Here is a 17,652-nt window from a genome sequence, read left to right on the forward strand (position 1 = left end):
GAGATTTTGGACTACATACAACCGCCGCACCTGCAAAATGTGCGGCTCCATTTTAAAACAGCTTCGATATGAAAATGAAAAACAAACAATCGGATGCAACTTAATATTTTTATTTATGAACATTATATAACATTTTCAGAGCAGAAACTTCATATTTACATTGAAAATTTAACTTTTTTCTTATTTTTTCAAAAAGACCACATATACATAAACATGAAAAACTGTAATAAAATAGCCGTTACGCAATAAACTTCTGTATGAACAAGTGTAGAATGCATATACAATTATAAAACATAAACAACTAGTTATAAAAAATATCATAAAACAAAAATATAAAATAGCAACGTGAAAGCACTTTGAATGAAACAGAGTTCAAAGGCTCTATCTGTCTGTTCAGAGTTCTACTACAGCATTCTCGGTACAATCTAGGCAGAAAACACTTTTTCAACTGTATCAGTGCATTTGCCACAGACTGCCTTTTCACAACGGGCGCAGACATCAAAAGTTCTGTTTTTATTGCATTTAGCAACCTGGCATTGTCTTTTATTCCATGTGCCAGTGGGCACAGCGCTGGCTGAAGATTGAGGGGCATTTGCCAGCCGGCTTTCGTGTCTTTTATCAAAATGTTTCTGCCGTAGCTCCAGGGCTAGGTGCAAAATGAAGGCCCTCCAAGTAACTGTATTGCCCATGCACTCCTTGTCCAAAACCAAAACGCTGATGGCTGCCAGATCCAAAACATTATAAAAAAACATCCAGAGGCCACCAACGAGCACCACCTTTGACAGAATACAGCAGTCACATTTGATCCCGTATATCAACATCATACTTCATTGCGTTGTCAAATGCAACAGTCTCTAGCTTTCGTTTAGCATCAGTCCCGATGGTCACTGATTTGTGCAGAGTTTAGAAAAACCTTTTTTTTAATAACACCTGTATACACTCACAGTTGACACGAGGAGTGTAATGGAGTGCAGGGGGGCTCGCACGGCTTGAGCTGTTGGTGGTAAATTCAGAGGACAGGCAAATGAGAAAAAAGTAGCGTAGCTATATCACATTATGTTGTGATTCAATGTGTATATTTTGTGACAACCGCCAATAAAATAAATAAAGAAATAAAGAAATAAAGAAATAATAATAATATATGATGAGCAGAATGACTTTCATTAGTGTTTCAGCTCTCGACAGGAGTGTATAATACATTCTTTCACAGTGACTTTGATTTTATTACAAAGCCCTAAATTGTTGGCTATATTGTATTAATTTCAATATGCCACATAACTGTGGATCTTGCAGTTGCAGAAGCAAGTGCTTATAACTTATTAATGTTTACGATTCTGCAGCTGAAACACTGTATGGGTATTTAATTAAAATATTTAATAACACTTAAGAACGGACATGCACGAGATATTCACATATGCAGAGATATTTAAATTTGAATTGCAAAAGCAGTTCAAAAAAGCTGCTATGGTAGGCTAGTTTTAAACCATTTAGTGGAATTAAAGAAAATGATTCCATAACAGAGGCAATCATTCTAGTGGGCACATTCAAATAAGAACTACCCCGAGGAATTTAATCCCTAATATTAATCATTTTGTTTTGAAGATAGTTAAGAAATTCTTCCCACTTAGTGGATATGGCTTCGGTATAAAGAAGTGCAACAGATGATGGATTTACTACTCTATCAATAGTTAAAAAAAAAAGCAGGCTACAGTTATTGTTATATGTTACAAAACAAAACAGTGAACAAACACTAAATAAAACAAGTATCACACTGGTGTCAAGCCAACACGACCAATAATTGTTATTATTTGCTTTGGTATTTAACTTCACTCATGACTCATGTCTCTCGTTCCGCGTCTGAACCAAAAACCAGCCCTGAGTGCGAGAACCGTAACTCTTTTAAGGAGCTGTGCATCGACACTATGTAACACAATTTTTGTTTCTGGGTAGTAAGTGTTATTTCCTAATTGCTTATGCCTCAGAAGTATAGAAAATGGCTATTATTCCCCACAAACTTTGCTTTTGTGACCAGGACATGTAAATTTCAAAATATCACTATTTCCAGTGAGAAAACAGGCGAATTTGTGTCTTTTCATTCACATAAAGTCAGAAAAAAACAACATACGAATCCAAATTAACATGTATTTATACTAAAGTAATACAAAAATGACTACAAAAGATTTATAAGTGAGTAGTTTTTCGAGATTTACGATTATACTGTAAATTTATTTATCTGTCCTGGTCACAAAAGCAAAGTTTGTGGCAAATAATAGCCATTTTCTATACTTTTGAGGCATAAGCAATTAGGAAATAACACTTACTACCCAGGAACAAAAAAAATAAAAAATTTGTTACACGATGTAATCATTCAGTCTGTCCCCGGCAAAGTCTACACGTGAAGTGATTGTGACTTCCCCGTGCCCACATACCAACATACACTTTAACTCTGTCACAGAGACAAAAAAGAAAAGATTATTTTTCAATATTAGGGTAATTGCTGCTAAGTGAAACGTCAACCTTAAAAATACAGAAACATACAAAAGTGATACTCAGTTGTAAAGGGAAAATGCATTGTGAAAAAATACACAGAAAATATCTTTGCCAAAAAAAAATAAAAAATCTGTCCTCTTAACCCTTCTATTAGGTTTCAAGTCTATTTGACCCGACTCTAGTTTCCAATTATCTTAAATGTTATTTTTCTTTTCATTTTCTGTATAATATTTTATGGCTTTTCCTAAGTTGGGGTCATGAACTTATACACAGAAAACAGAACCTTTTGAGATGTTTTTTTTTTTTTTTTTTTTTTTAGAACAGGTCATGTGTACAAATAAGATGTTTCGGGTCACTGTGACCCCTGGCATTTATCTATGTTGATTTGTGTGCAGGAATAAAACAAACTTTAATTTATTATTTTATTATTATTATACTATTTGTATTATTACTTCTGGAAATGGCTGCACTTGGCTGGAGATATTTCTAAACAAAAAAACAAACAATATATATATCTACAAGGCAGAGCCTAATTTTCTCTGTCAGTATTGCAACAGCATCTCACTAGTAAAGACACTGAAACATGAGGAGCTCCCAGGTTGGCAGTCAAATAAGTTTTATCATATCTCCTGGACTAAAAGAGTATAAAAGAGTAAAACCTTTGCAAATAAAAACAGTTAATCAATCTAAGGCTGTTTAAATTAGTTTCAAATTGCATCCGGTCAATATGATACAAAACATAACAGATGTACCCAAAATCTGAACACAATAGGGGGGTTAAAGGCAACTACTCGTCAACAAAACAGACGACAGTTTTTTGTCAGAAAAGTACATAAAAATCAGAATCATTAGTATTTAGGGGCACATAGCTTATTACCAGTAAGTGTTGTAATTGTGTATACCAGTACGACTAGTGTAATATTAAATAATTTACTATTTTACTGTCTAAATATCACAGTGTTTCACTTTTTCTTTCCTTATGTAAATGCTTATCCCTTTTTATGGTAACAGCAATCATCAAGCACACCTCTTAAGACCTGGTCTGAACATTCGACAATAAAGGGCCTGATGTGCATAACAACCTGTGTCCAGTTTTGCAAAATTGCTGGACACTATATCTATCTATGCCATATATTGACATAGATTCAGGTGACAAGTGAAGGCTATGTATCTGTCTACAGTAACACTAAATCAATAATTGAGGTGTCTAAAGTAAAACAAACAAACAAGCAAACAAAAACAGGCCTCATCCTCTCCTTGTTTTATTTGCACACCACCTCTTTTGCAACAGGATTGTTCCCTTTTGGGAGGGTCGATTCAATGCCACCCTACCGTTGTAACTTGATTGTACTCGGGTATCGTGGCGGCACTTCGCTGGTCAAGAGGGGGCCCCAGGGCCAAATATTTTAAGCTATGGTCATAGCCTGTTCCATGAATAGAAGGAAGAGTTTAATTCACAGTGTGCAGCCAAGGTCTTAGTGAGCTCCAAACTCAATGTGAACAGCATGCTACTTTCAACAAGAATCAATCAGGCTTAAGGAGCATAAATGAAGAATGTTAAACCTGCTAACATATAAGACATAAAAAACTGTACATAAATTGAATATGAATGAATACATGAATACCAAGTCATCTGATGCCAAGATCTTAGAATACATTTAACAAAACCCTCTATAGCTCATAATAATTTACTTGGAGGGGAACAACAATAATACACATAGCAAAGTAGTCCACTAACACTAAAAGCTACTTTATTCATGTTACATTTATTTATTTATTTTTGCTCCTGGGAAGTGTTATTTGAAACCTGTGATCTTGTAAGAATAGAGCTCATGGGAGTTTAACTGCTGTTTTTTTTCCTAATGGTAGAATATGTTTCTTTTGTCATGAGGCTATTTTAAAGACATGTGTCCCTGTGGAAGATCATTGAATTGCTGATAAGACTACCAGGTCGTTCATTTTCCATAGCTGTTGGCTCAGTTTTACATATTTTCCTTCTCCGCAGGAGATGAGCTCAATCGCCCAAAACAGGTAAAACTGTGTTTTTAGGAAGTAACATTTATCTTTATTAAATAGTAAATAGATAAACATACTGGCCTATGGCAGCCAACAAGATGTTCTCAAAATAAGTTATTTTACAACCATTTTAAAAGATCATCTGAATCTGAGCCTAGTAACTAGTGACAACTCTTTAAATAACTCAGCAGTTTAAAAAATGTGTTTACCTATAACAGGGGTATTCTGTTACTGTTTGGGCAGTTGCAGTGGTTGGTGGCCACCACTAGGGTACCATCAATGGTAGCTGTAGAAGGAAGTACACACATTGGAACATTATTGCAAAAACACAAAACAAAACACAGTGGGTAAAACAGCTAAAAACAAAAGTTTGCTATACAGTGACTCAGCGCTTCTCCCGCTTCAGGAACATTTCCCCTAACCCAAACTAAATAAACTGGGGTGGGATTAAAATCCCCTAAATTAATCCCTACCCTTATCCTGGTTTAACATGCAGTGATATTCATGGTTGGTCTACCCGGTTCACTGTCCTTGGCTATCCACACAGGCATGAATCTTCACCCTGGGGCACGGGCACGGGCACAGGACCAAAGAAATTGGCTTTTCAGCCTCTTTAAGGCAGATGACCAGGGCTAATTGATTGTCAATTATTCAGTTGACACTTGGTCACCTGCTGCACATTGGGTTTCAACCTTGCCATCCAGCATACGCTTTGTTTTTACAAAAGTTAACACGTTTTATTTACAATCAAACAAAACTAACTTTTATTTAGAAACCCAACCAAAAGTACACATTTACAGGGCAGGCCACAGTACCTTTTTATTATATTATCTTTGCCTGTTTTCAAAGTTTAGTTTTGAGTGAAATATAAAAGTATTGTTGTACACTTCTAAAAACATTGCAAGCTAGCAAGCTTATTTATGTTGTTAGCACAATCTTCACGTCATGTGTACCTCTGGAACATTAAACTAGTATGAGAAACGTCATCACATCTTGTTCCAGTATCAAACTGGGACTTCTGCTGGTTTATCAAGGGCCTGATTTTCAAAACTTTGGTAATTGGATTTCCATGTTTGATCTGGATTATATTGTGCAATTGGGTTTTTCAAAACATTGAAATGTGATGGGGATTACTGTGATCCAGATTTCGTTTGGTAATCCAATCGCATTTTTAATCACGGTTCACGGGGGGTGAGCTGGGGGGTAAGGACAGGGCAGAAGAAGCAGAAGGGAGCGGTAAGTAGGACAGAGTGCCGGCTAGAAAGGACCGGACCTAGGATAGAAGAGCAGGCTTGGCACACTCTTGTAGCAGAACAGCAAAGCTGGACATGGAAACAGGATAGAAGGATGGTCACTGACTGAGGACAACGATGCCAACACGAGCCCAGGGGCGAAGGACCCAGCAACCGAAGACAGGATACAGAAAGTGGTCACTGACTGAGGGCGGCGATGCCGACACGACCCAGGGCCAAAGGACCTAGCAACCGAAAACACATATGAGGGTTATGACATGGGGAGCTGCCCCTCAGAGGAAGACGGGACACGAAAGGAGATAGAGAGGGAGAGGTACCCAGCGTCTGAGACTTCTGTAAAGGGGCGCTCGTTAGAACCCCAATTGGCCGAGACTTCACGCTGCCTGGGACCTGAGATAAGAACAAGGCATAGAGGTTAGTATGGGACTCGAGCATGAGTAGCCACGTCCCGAACTGAGACAAAGTATAGAACAGAGCCTTGAGTGAGGCAAGATAAGTGCAGGAGCTGCGAAAGAACCGAGTGTGGCCGGGGGTCCGCTCTGACTCACATGGTGAGAACCCCCCTGAAGGTCAAGGGAGGCTGAAGCCTGCCCTGAGGTCGGGGAAGTGAGATCACTTGCCCCCCAAAGGATAGACCCCCGGCTCCTCACCAAATCTCCCACACCGTTAGACAAACAAAAGACAGCACATGCCAGTGCATAACAAACAAAAGACCAGATGGACAAACGGGACAAACAGGAGGATGGTTAGTAATTTAATGGGATGTGACTGTGTATACCTGCTGCTCAGTGGAGAGGAAAAAACCCCTTGAGGCTGATTAGGGGAAAACCTCTAGTGGCACCGGCAGACAGGTAGCCCCCCACTCCGGGCATGCTAGCATTTTTTTAGAAGAAGCAGCAACGATATCAGGGAAGGATGAACAAATGTAGGAATCCACTGCAGAAGAGGACCAGCTCCCCCACATTCGTGATCAGGCTGGGGGGAAGGGGAGGGGGTGGGGTGGAGAGAGTCGAGGAGGGAGGCCTGCTCTGGAGGTGAGGGCGGAGAGGAGGGAGATCTGCTCGGAGGCGAGGGTGGAGAGGAGGGAGATCTGCTCGGAGGCGAGGGTGGAGGAATGCAGGGAGGTCTGCTCGGAGGCGAGGGTGAAGGTGAGTGATGATAGAAGTGAGAGGAATCAATGAGTGAGAGGAATCAATGAAGAGGAGGGGTAAATTGTCTTGAACTGAGAAGAGAGGGCAAGGGACGAGGACTGGGTTGAAGAGAGCTAGCTGCTGTCTTGGGGCATAAATAGGTGGAGTGCGCTGTGGAGGTGCACGCGCTGCAGGCATTGGCGTGAATGCCGCTGAAGATACGAGTGAAGAGATCTGGGTCGGAACGGGACCAGTCCTTGATGTGGTTGTCAGCTGAAAGGGTGGCAGCAGCTTTGGCTGAGAATGCGCGGTGGTATTGATAGAATAAGGTGCACCCATAGCGCACAGATAATTCAGTTACAAGAAAGAGATACCGATTTAGCTCCTGCAATCTGTATGGATAAACGGAACAGAGAATGTAAAGATAAATGGAGAAGGAGAGGATGAATTCTCCCACGGAAAGGGTTTTTGAGGTCGCGGGTCCGCAGTCGACCACTCTGTGATCTAAAAACTTGGAGGTGGCGATGAGAATAGAGACAAAATGACGTGAATGGTTGAGGCAAGGTTGAACTCTGGGAGAGCAATGGGGGGTACTAAGGAGGACATACCGGAAAAGGGAACAGAAGTACTGGAACTGAAGGCAGGGAGAGCAAAAGGGTTCTCCAGTTTGTCGGGACAAGCGCTGAGGGGTAGCTGAGAGTCAATGAGAGGATGGAGAAAAGTTTGCAGCTGATTAAGCATGACATGATGGGAATCGCTGGTGGAAGGGAAGGGCAAAATGTGTAACAGCTGCTGCAGAAGCTGTGGCTGCGCTGGCTGCGCAGGCAGGGGGAGCTGGACTGCGTGAGCAGGGACTTGCACATGCGCAGTCGGGACGGGAGCTGCAAGAGTAGTGGAAGAAGATGGACTGATGGCAGAAAATTGCAGATGGGGGGAAGCATTGGCTCAGCTGATAAGGCTTCGCAATAAGCAAGAAACAGGGACATGCAGTCTCCGCCGACGGGGATAGTGATAGCCTTCTGGAAGAGAACTTTCAGCAGCTTAGGTGTCGTCCAATCTTTAAAATGAAGCTGCGGCTGGGGATGGCTGGTGGAACCGTGTTTGGAGTGGCACGGAAGCAAGGTGGGCTGGCAGGTAAGCTTGCGAATATATAAGAATATATTTGAAGATGATCTTCGTAGAATTTTTTTGTTTGTTTGTTTCTAAGCAGAGTAACGCGTACCGCTACCAGTCAGGATTCAGAACGAAATGCTAGACAGCGAAGGTGCAAGTGATCAGGGCTTAAATAGAAAATAGGTACTAATTGACAGGAAATTGGAAGCCCCCTGCTGCACACCCCCTGAACTACGCAAACGAACATTTAAATGTTGCAATTGAGTTTTTCAGAATTTAAAGAGAAGATTAGGATTACTCCAAAATACCAGGATTATTGTGATCCTACTGAGGAGGTGGATTTAGTTTTTTTGAATTATTATAGAACATCGATATTTTGTTTGAATTGTCATAGCAAACACACACTTATTTACATATTTATTACATTTTGTATCCATGCATATCCTGAACACTAGACCCTACTGTTACTCCTGTGAACTGACGGGAATACAATTCCTTGCCGAAAAATTCCTGCAGATGCTGTTGAGGTTTCTGGATTTATTTCTTTAAAACATTAACAGATCATATTGTAGTCTTTTTAGCTTTTTTTAAATCTTTTGTTTTCTTTTAATTTACTTAGCTGGACCTCATTTAATCGTATGTGTCTACAGTTGACAGTTTCTGTACACTTCCTTTTTTGCAGGTGGATTACTGTCTTCACTGGGAAAGTTAAGTTAAAATATATTAAAGAAAATGGGTGGAATGTCACTCATTTTGTTTCGGTGCTTTTATAGCTATTAAATAAAATGGCAGTTTGTCCTGGAATTTTTATAATATAGTGAGTCTTGATTTATACAGTGCGAAGTGGCTCATTAGTATGTGAGCCATACATAAAATTTATAATTTCTCAAAAACAAATAATTATAGGAAAAAAAAATATTTTGTAGCAAAAGTTTTACTTTTGTGGATGAGAAAAAAAAGTTATAAGAAATAGATGTCTACAATTATTTATTTCAGCAATTGTTGATAATTCAAAAGCATTCATACCCTGACAAGGAAAATGAAATTAATAGCTAGTTGAGACTAACCTCTTTTAAATGATTAGGATATTTGCCAATGAGTGTTTGACATGATTCTTTAGTGATTTGTAACAATTCTTCAAAGCAAAATTGTTCCAGTTCATTCAAATTCTGAGGACATCTCTTATGCACAGCCTTCTTCAAATCATACCAAAGATTCTCAATTGCATTTAGATAGGGACTTTGACTAGGCCATTCCAGAACCTTGATTTTATTCTGTTAGATTTTGATGTGTGCTTTGGATTGTTGCTGTGTTGGAAAGTCCAATTGCGCTTTAAAATGACAAAACCTTTGACCAGAACTCATATCCATAATTCAAATGCAGTTTTTCAAACTTTAAGCAATTGTCCTTGTGACGTGGCTTTTTTTTGGGGGAAAAAAATAGTGAGACCTTCACCATGCAATAGTCAACCTATTGTTGAAATGGAAACCCCAGTCCCATTTACAGCCAATTCACTTTGAATATCTTTAGCATCAATCTCGGACTGTTATTAACCTTCCTCACAATTCTTCTACTTGTTATTGGTGAAAGAACATTCTTTCTTCCAGACCGAGGGAGCATTATGACAGCATGTCACAAAGACAGCTGTAGTGGGTGATGTCAGACCAGAAACGGGAACCAGGAAATAAACAACAGAGAGATGGAGTTGGGTAGAGCAGAGTGATTGGTTTTGCTCAGCATTTAATGAATGAACAGAGCAGTAAATAAAAAGGTTGTAACAAACAAAAACACAGGACACGGCACTTTTGCCAAATTAAAGAGACAAACAAATCGGACTACACAGACAAACACGTTGAGCTGATATTTTAACTATTATTATTATTATTATTATTATTATTTTTATTATTATTATTATTATTATTATTATTATTATTATTATTATTATTATTATTATTATTATTATTATTATTATTATTATTATTATTATTATTATTATTATTATTATTATTATTATTATTATTATTATTATTCAAACCTCTGTCTCCAATCCTGTTCTCCACTCACCGAACACACAACATACAACACAAAATACACACAGACGCGGGGCACTTTGCCACACAGCACCATGAATCTTGTACTTCTTAATAATAGAAACAATAGTTGAAATTGGGATACTCAAATGACTGGAAATGTTCTTGTATCCTTCTCCAACTTTATGACAATAAATAATTTTCTGCCTAAGGTCTTCAGATAGCTCTTTAGTTTTCCCATATTGACTTATTGGTAATGACAGCAATCATCCTATGCCTAACCCTTTTATATTCTCTAAGAATATTCACCTACAATCCAGCATTTTCTAGACTTTTCTAGAATGAGGTTCCCTTTCAATGGAATGACAACCATTACCGAACAGGAAGAGCCCTCTCTGACCACCAATCACTGAGCATATATCAAAAAGCTGCCCTATCAGGGCCCTGCTGTGAGGGGGAAGTCCCTCCTACCTCCTGCTGAAGAGGGATGTCCTCACTGTAACATATCGTCATTTTCTCTCTCACTTCACTGAGACCGGTCACAGATTGCTTTGTGCTTTCTTTGTCTGAATTTGGCTGATTTGTTGGTTTAATACCGTCAAATTTGATTCATCCACGGTAAAATCACGCTTTCAAGCATTATTGAGTGTGCTCCTGCCTAAGTCAGTTTACTGACTAGACGAGGCCTTGTGTAGTTTGCTATTCCGTGTTGAGAGCTGTTTTGGTGCTGTAAGGAGACCCCGCGGGCTCGCTTCGTCTTCCTCTACGCCGATTTAATCAGCCACAGCGAACCAAAAGAAAAAAAAAAACAGCTTGGGTTGCGCCCCTCTCAAGCCTTGGGCTTTCCTATCGCGGCTACGTTTGCCCTCGGCACCCACGCCAGTTGAATCGGATACACAGCCCAGTATCGACCGCACTTCTACCTGCCACCTTGAAACAGCGCCTACCTGGCCCAGATTGACTTGGCACAGGTGTGACCATCTTTGGCACTGGCTACAGCCCAGCACCGACCGCATTCCCCATCGGCACCGTCCTCGGCTCCAATTGACTCGGCACCCACCACTCGGCACTGACAGCGCTGCACTGCGATGCCATCCCCGGCCTCGATTGACTCGATGCCGGTGTGACCATCTTCGGTGCCATCTATAGTCCTGCACCGACCGTGCTCCCCATCAGCACCGACCTCGGCACCGATTGACTCGGCACCGACAGTGCTCTCCTCAGCGTCGACCTCGGCACCGTTTGACTTGGCACCGGTGTGACCACCTTAGGCGCCGTCTACAGCCCGGCACTGACCGCACTACACGTTTGCACCGACCATGCTCTCCCTCAGCACCAACCTCGGCACCAACCTCAGCGCCAACCGCTTGGCATCGACCGTGCTCTCCCTCGGCATCGATCTTGACATTGATAGCCGCGGTACCGACTGCTCGGCACCGATCGTGGTTCCTCTCAGCACCAAGCGCAGCAGCCCTGCCTACGCACGCGCCATGTCATTGCATTCCTCTGGGTCCTAAGCTTGTTTTCACCATTGCGACCAGTGCGCGGCGAAGCACACATGTGGCGAAGTTAGGGCTCTCGATACATCAACTGAAGAGCAACTTTGAACCGTCTCAGTCCACAGTGTTCCCGGGGATCAAACTGAACTCTGTGAGCATGCTTGCCTCACTGTCGTAAAACAGGATTCAGTCATTGGAAGACACATTCTCCCTGTTCAGAGAGGATGCTCTCCTACAGGTCAAAATATATAAAAGCTTGTTGGGGCTGATGGCAGCCGCCTCGAGAATCCTTCCACAAGGGCTGCTGAGAATGCGTCCGCTTCAAGCCTGGGTAAATAGAGCCCAGTAATACAAATGGAAAGTTTTCCTAGACTGGTGCATTGCCGAAGGTCACGATCCTGTGACTTGCCCTACTGAGACTTATAACACCTGTTTGACGCAGGAAAATCAGCTTCCACTTTGAAGGTATACCTGGCAGCAATATCAGTATGCCACGACAAAATTAACTCGGTGTCCCCTGGGGCAGTGCAGTTTCTTAAAGGGGCTCGGAGGCTTCGTCCTCCCATGAAAAGTATGGTCCCCAAGTGGGATCTAGTGGGTCCTTATGGGTTCCCCATTCAATCCCATGGCATCAGCAGAACAGCACACTGTTTTCTTGAAGGTGGCATTTTTAATAGCCATTACGTCTGCCACGAGTCAGAGGAGGACCATAGACAGCACACGCTTTGCCCAGTTCGGGCTCTGCGCTGTTACCTGGATAGGACGGCTTCCTGGAGACAGTCCAAACAGCTGTTTGTCTGCTGTTGGTCCTGCTCTAGAGGTAAGGCCCTATCGAAGTAACGTCTAGTGCACTAGGTGGCAGATGCTATACGCTTGGCGTATGAACAGATGGACACCCCCTTACCGGGGAACATTACGGCCCATTCTACCAGGGGCCAGGTAACTTCGTGGGCTTTCCTTCATGGAGTCTCCTTAGATGAACTATGCAATGCTGCTACATGGACAGGTAGTCAGACATTTGTGCCTTTTTACTGCCTCTCTGGGCTCTAGGGTGTTGCAGGCGACATGCCCTTAGGCGTCATGTGGGCTCTGAGGCTATCCTTATAGTCTGAAATTAAAATGCATTAAAATTGTGCTCTTCCCATTCGGTAATGGTTGTCATTCTCTTTCGATCGTGAAACCAGCTGGTTATGCATTATGATATTGAAATTTATTGTTATAGCATACACATCTCGAAAAACCTAGATAAAGTGAATATAGCTATAATATATATATAATATATATATATATATATATATATATAATATATATATTATATATATATAGGCCCGGGCATATAAAGTCCCAAAAACTTCTTATAGTCTGGAATTAAAATGCATTAAAATTGTTTTTTTTTTTCATTTCGGTAGAAATCAAGTGAAAAGAAAATTCTAGAAATTAGAAAATAATTAAAAAAAAAAAATAGCTTGGTTGGATAAGTGTCCACCCCCCTTGTAATAGCAATCCTAAATTACCTCAGGTGTAACCAATCGCCTTCAAAATGTACACAAAAAAAAAAAAAAAAAAAAAAAAAAAATGTTAAGTACGCATTATACCAAAAAAGCATGTATTGTAAATCAAATTAAAAAAAATAAATAAAATCAAATAGATCCAGTTTTCTCTACATTCTTTACATTTAAGGTACCGTACTAATAACCATTGCAAAGTAGATGTGTTACTGTTTTATAAATCAAATGTTTAAATCTGGAGTTAATGCTGCCTCACTGTACATTCATGGGAGAATGAGTGTGATTTAAAATATGTGTATATAGTCAATTCTTGTTAATAAACAAATTTACAGATGCTATGAATTTTTCTAGTCAAATTAAGTCACTTATTGAAATTGCATCTTACAATACAAATACATTTTTCACAAATTAATTGTTTGTGCAAGTTATTTTCAATACAATGCTCCATACTGTTACATGTATAATGCTTTTCATTGTACTGTAATTTAAATTTAATTTCAGTGTTACTGCAACGTCAATAAAAACTGATGGTAAACATGTATAATCCAGAGTTACATGGGACAGGAAGTTCCTGTAACAAATCTAATACCGTACCCCCCAACAAAAGGTAAAATGACAAAACAATTTGAACATTTACAAAAAAAAAAAAAAAAAAAAAAGTATTACTGTACATACATAGTATAATAAACACAATAATGCTTCAGCAAACTTGGAACACACCTGTTATTAGGACAAGCCTGATTAGACCGTTCCAATGAAAAACGTTCATGTGTTCGTACTGACCTGAATCCGGGATTTAGGTGCTTCCTGCTGGTATTCAGTTGTGTTGCTAGTAGGTATCCTTTCTTTTCAGAATGTCTGAAGCACTTTGACTTAAGATACTTTATTTTTTACTGAGCTTTTTGTCTTGGTTTGACCAGAGCATGGGCTCTGCATATAGGTGCACATGTACAGTATGTGGGTGAATTGTTGGTGGCTGGAGGCCGTCTTGGTGAAGGAACAGCCTGGAACCCTTTGCACAGCCACATGGCATTGTTTAATTGTTTGATTGGACAAGTGTGGAATGTGGCCAGCTGGTGATTACATGATTAATTGTCAATCAGCCCCTGGCCACATGGTAAAAAAGAGAACAAAGGATGTCTGTTTGAGGAGAGTGTGTTGGAGAGGGAGAGAGAAAGAGACAGTGACGGAGGTTGGATTTAATTCCTGGCAGTGACTAAAAGTGAATTTCAATACTTCCCTTTGAGCTATAGAAAAGTGTCAGTTATATGGGAACAAAAACAAAACAGAAATAGAGGAATAAGTTGAGCATAACATACATCTCAGCTGCATCAGTCAACTGAATTCAAATTGATAAAATTAAATGTAGGTACTTACATTACTGGTGCATTTGTTGATTGTTGGTTCATTTTCTTTTTAGAAAAATGTTTCGGGACATAGCTAATGCGTAAGACACAAATATAGCTCCGGTTTACTGCAAAGTTGGCCAAACGTTCTGTATTATTATATTTCTTAGCAGACACCCTCATCCAGGGAGACTTACAATTGTTACAAGATATCACATTATTTTGTGTACACACAATTACTCATTTATACAGTATAAAAAAATAAACAGCAGCTGCGCAAGCTGGTTGCTTGCGTGCTTTGCAGTGAAAGAAAAGTTCCTGTATGTTTGCTGCCAACGCTTTTAATTCTGATACTATACTATCGAAGATGCAAGATCTCATATCTCAGCCATCCAATCACCAATATTTTTTTCATAACCATGACAACGGTACTGAGGTGGGTGGAATGGATATATTTTTTGAACCACGAGGATGAGCTAGACTCGTGGCAGTGGATTACAGTCTGCTATGGTTTGGCATGAAATGTTTTTAATTGTCAATCACTCCATAACTGGGTGGGCCCATGAGCAAAATGGGTGAGCCCAGGCCCCTTGGCCCAAGCGTTGCGTCGCCCCTGGAAAGAGCAAGCAAAAGAGAACACCTTATAGCTGAATCTTGTGTGTTTTTTAGGTTTGTTTATTTTGAAGTGTTATGGGTTTGTAGAGTTTTGTTCAACTGTTTTATTTGTTCCTGTGTTTTGTTTGTTTGGTGGAGAAATAATTGCGTGAAAAGCGCTTAACTTGCAGTTTCTGTGTCTGAGTCTAATTTTTCGGAGCACAAACCAGCCTTGCCCGGGATGCTACATCATAGTTGGCTTCAGTAAATGTCCAGCTTTTTTAATAAGTGCAAATGTTCTTTAAAGAGACCGTTGTCTGGACATTTAAACATGTATTTGCTGTTCACCAATTGCACAATTCAGAATGATGCTGGTGAAACATGTGGGTATATATGCAAGGTCTTGCTTTTGTTTTGTTTTTTTACACTAATTTTAGATTTAGAAAAGAAAAATCACATGACCTGGTGATGGATTACACAATCAGATTTATATTGACAGAAGAGACTTAAAAATTGTGCAAGATTCCAGATTAGTAGAGGGTATCAGATTGTAGAGTTATCACACTATTATAACAGGCTATTTGTCTTTAAATGCAAGCTATTTTTTAAAGAAATTCCAACCCCAAACTTCTGTTAATTTCCTTATGAAATATCAGTAAGTTAAGCTGTCTTGGATATAGAAGCCCCAGGCAACATCAGACATTTTTTATATATTGCTGAATACACATCAACACTGCTATTCGTATTGAAATAATGTCAGTTTTGGCATTTTTACCACACTGGGGCCTAAACTGACACTATTCATTTAAGTTTGGGAATGATATGTATTACAATTAATTTCCAAGTGAAGCAAACCGAACTTGACTGAAACCTAGGCCCTAATAAGTCAATACAGACTAACAGGTTGAGCCTCCCATCGTCTGCGGAAATCATTTGCATTTCATTTCATTTCAAGCGATCCAAAGTGATTAGGTTCTGTGGTGACAGCACATAATAAAAAATTAATAGTATCAATCTTTTCATTGTAGCTTTTGCAACAACTCATTTCCCCACCTGCTCACCAGGGATACCGCAGCTGAGGCATGCATGCCAGCTGAATGTCAATAAACAGAAAGTCACCTAGAGAGGAAGTAGATTTAAACACTTCAGACATGCAGTAGACATTTCCACTATTGAACCAAGGTATAACAAGGGCCTCTTTGTAATAATAATAATAATAATAATAATAATAATAATAATAATAATAATAATAATAATAATTCTTCTTATGTCTATATAATAAGCAAAGCATGTTTCAAAGGTCTTTGGAGAACACATTTGTTGTGTTAGTGACAGCAGCAATAAGGATTTGCATGCTAACTGTGAACCGGCAGTTTGGTATGCCAGGTACATAAAACAACATTTCTGTCTCTTCTTTGTCTCAGCCTTGTTATAGGCAGTTAAAATAAGTGCAAGAGAATGCAAGTGAATCAGCTACCATGAAATTAAATAAAAGTTCCTGGTTTGTTCTGGTATAAGGTAGGTGTAGCAATGTTTATACAAAAGGTCATAGCAGATCAACCCACATTCATTTTATGGGATTCAGCACACAGTCTTTATGATTTGTAAAACACAATTGAGATTAAACAATTATACTGCTTAGAGGTAAGGATTTATAACTACTAAAAAATGTCCCATGAATTAATCAAAATTGTTTTAATGGTAACCACTTGCTTCTGAGCTGTCAGGGATTTTAAAAGTAAACACACTGTAAAAATTGTGTAGAGGGATGGATAAAAGCACTTATAACATAATGCTACCACCTATCATAGTAAATAAAACCACATGGACGTTATCTATAATCATTTTGCAAAAAAAGTCAATTCCTATTGGTTATGCTTCGCTCATTATTTACAGTTCCCTTTCAATTACAAAATATGACCATTAACAAATTGGTATTTACCTTTGAAAGACCCGAAACCTGAATAAGATATATCAAAGCCTGTAACTCAGTCATGGCCCACCGCCGAGAGCACAAAAGCACTGCGGTCAGAGACCTCAATGCCGTTTTTCATTTCAAGAACTGACCTGGCAGAGAGCTGATTCAGATAAGTACTTGCTAGTTTTTCTACTATATATTTCACATTTATTGTGTTTTTACACAGATTATATGTGATATAAAATAATCTCTGTATTAGTTTTGCTATTACACGTATTTGTGAACTACAGCCTGTTGTTTGTTACATCTCACTGAGGCCATGTGCCTTCACAGGAATCAAGGAACATAAATCGGCTGACTTTGTGCTCTCCCCCCAGGTTGCAATAGCTCCGGCTGGAGTTATTTGAGAAGTTTTTTCTCATTGTGTTCTTGATGCTTTTTTGGTGACAGATTCAGCATCCCTATTTTGAAGGCTGTTACTTAATTCTAACTAGCAGGCTTCCCTCAGTCTTATGTGAGTACTGACTGATTGATTTTGCCAATGCCTTGTACAGATGGGCACCCGGGTATATTGCTACCCGCGGTGACTGAAAACCGTGCCGGTACCGAACTGGAACCGAAGTTACCGCATTGGTGCCAACCCGGTACCGTACCATACCGACCCCGTGCTAAAGTCACCGAACTGACCTGGTACCATTCCAGTTCTGACCTGGTGATGTCCCGATATCGACCCGTTGCTAAAGTCACTGAACTGG

The sequence above is a fragment of the Polyodon spathula genome, chromosome 1, assembly GCF_017654505.1.
Source record: "Polyodon spathula isolate WHYD16114869_AA chromosome 1, ASM1765450v1, whole genome shotgun sequence".
NCBI classification, from domain to species: domain Eukaryota; kingdom Metazoa; phylum Chordata; class Actinopteri; order Acipenseriformes; family Polyodontidae; genus Polyodon; species Polyodon spathula.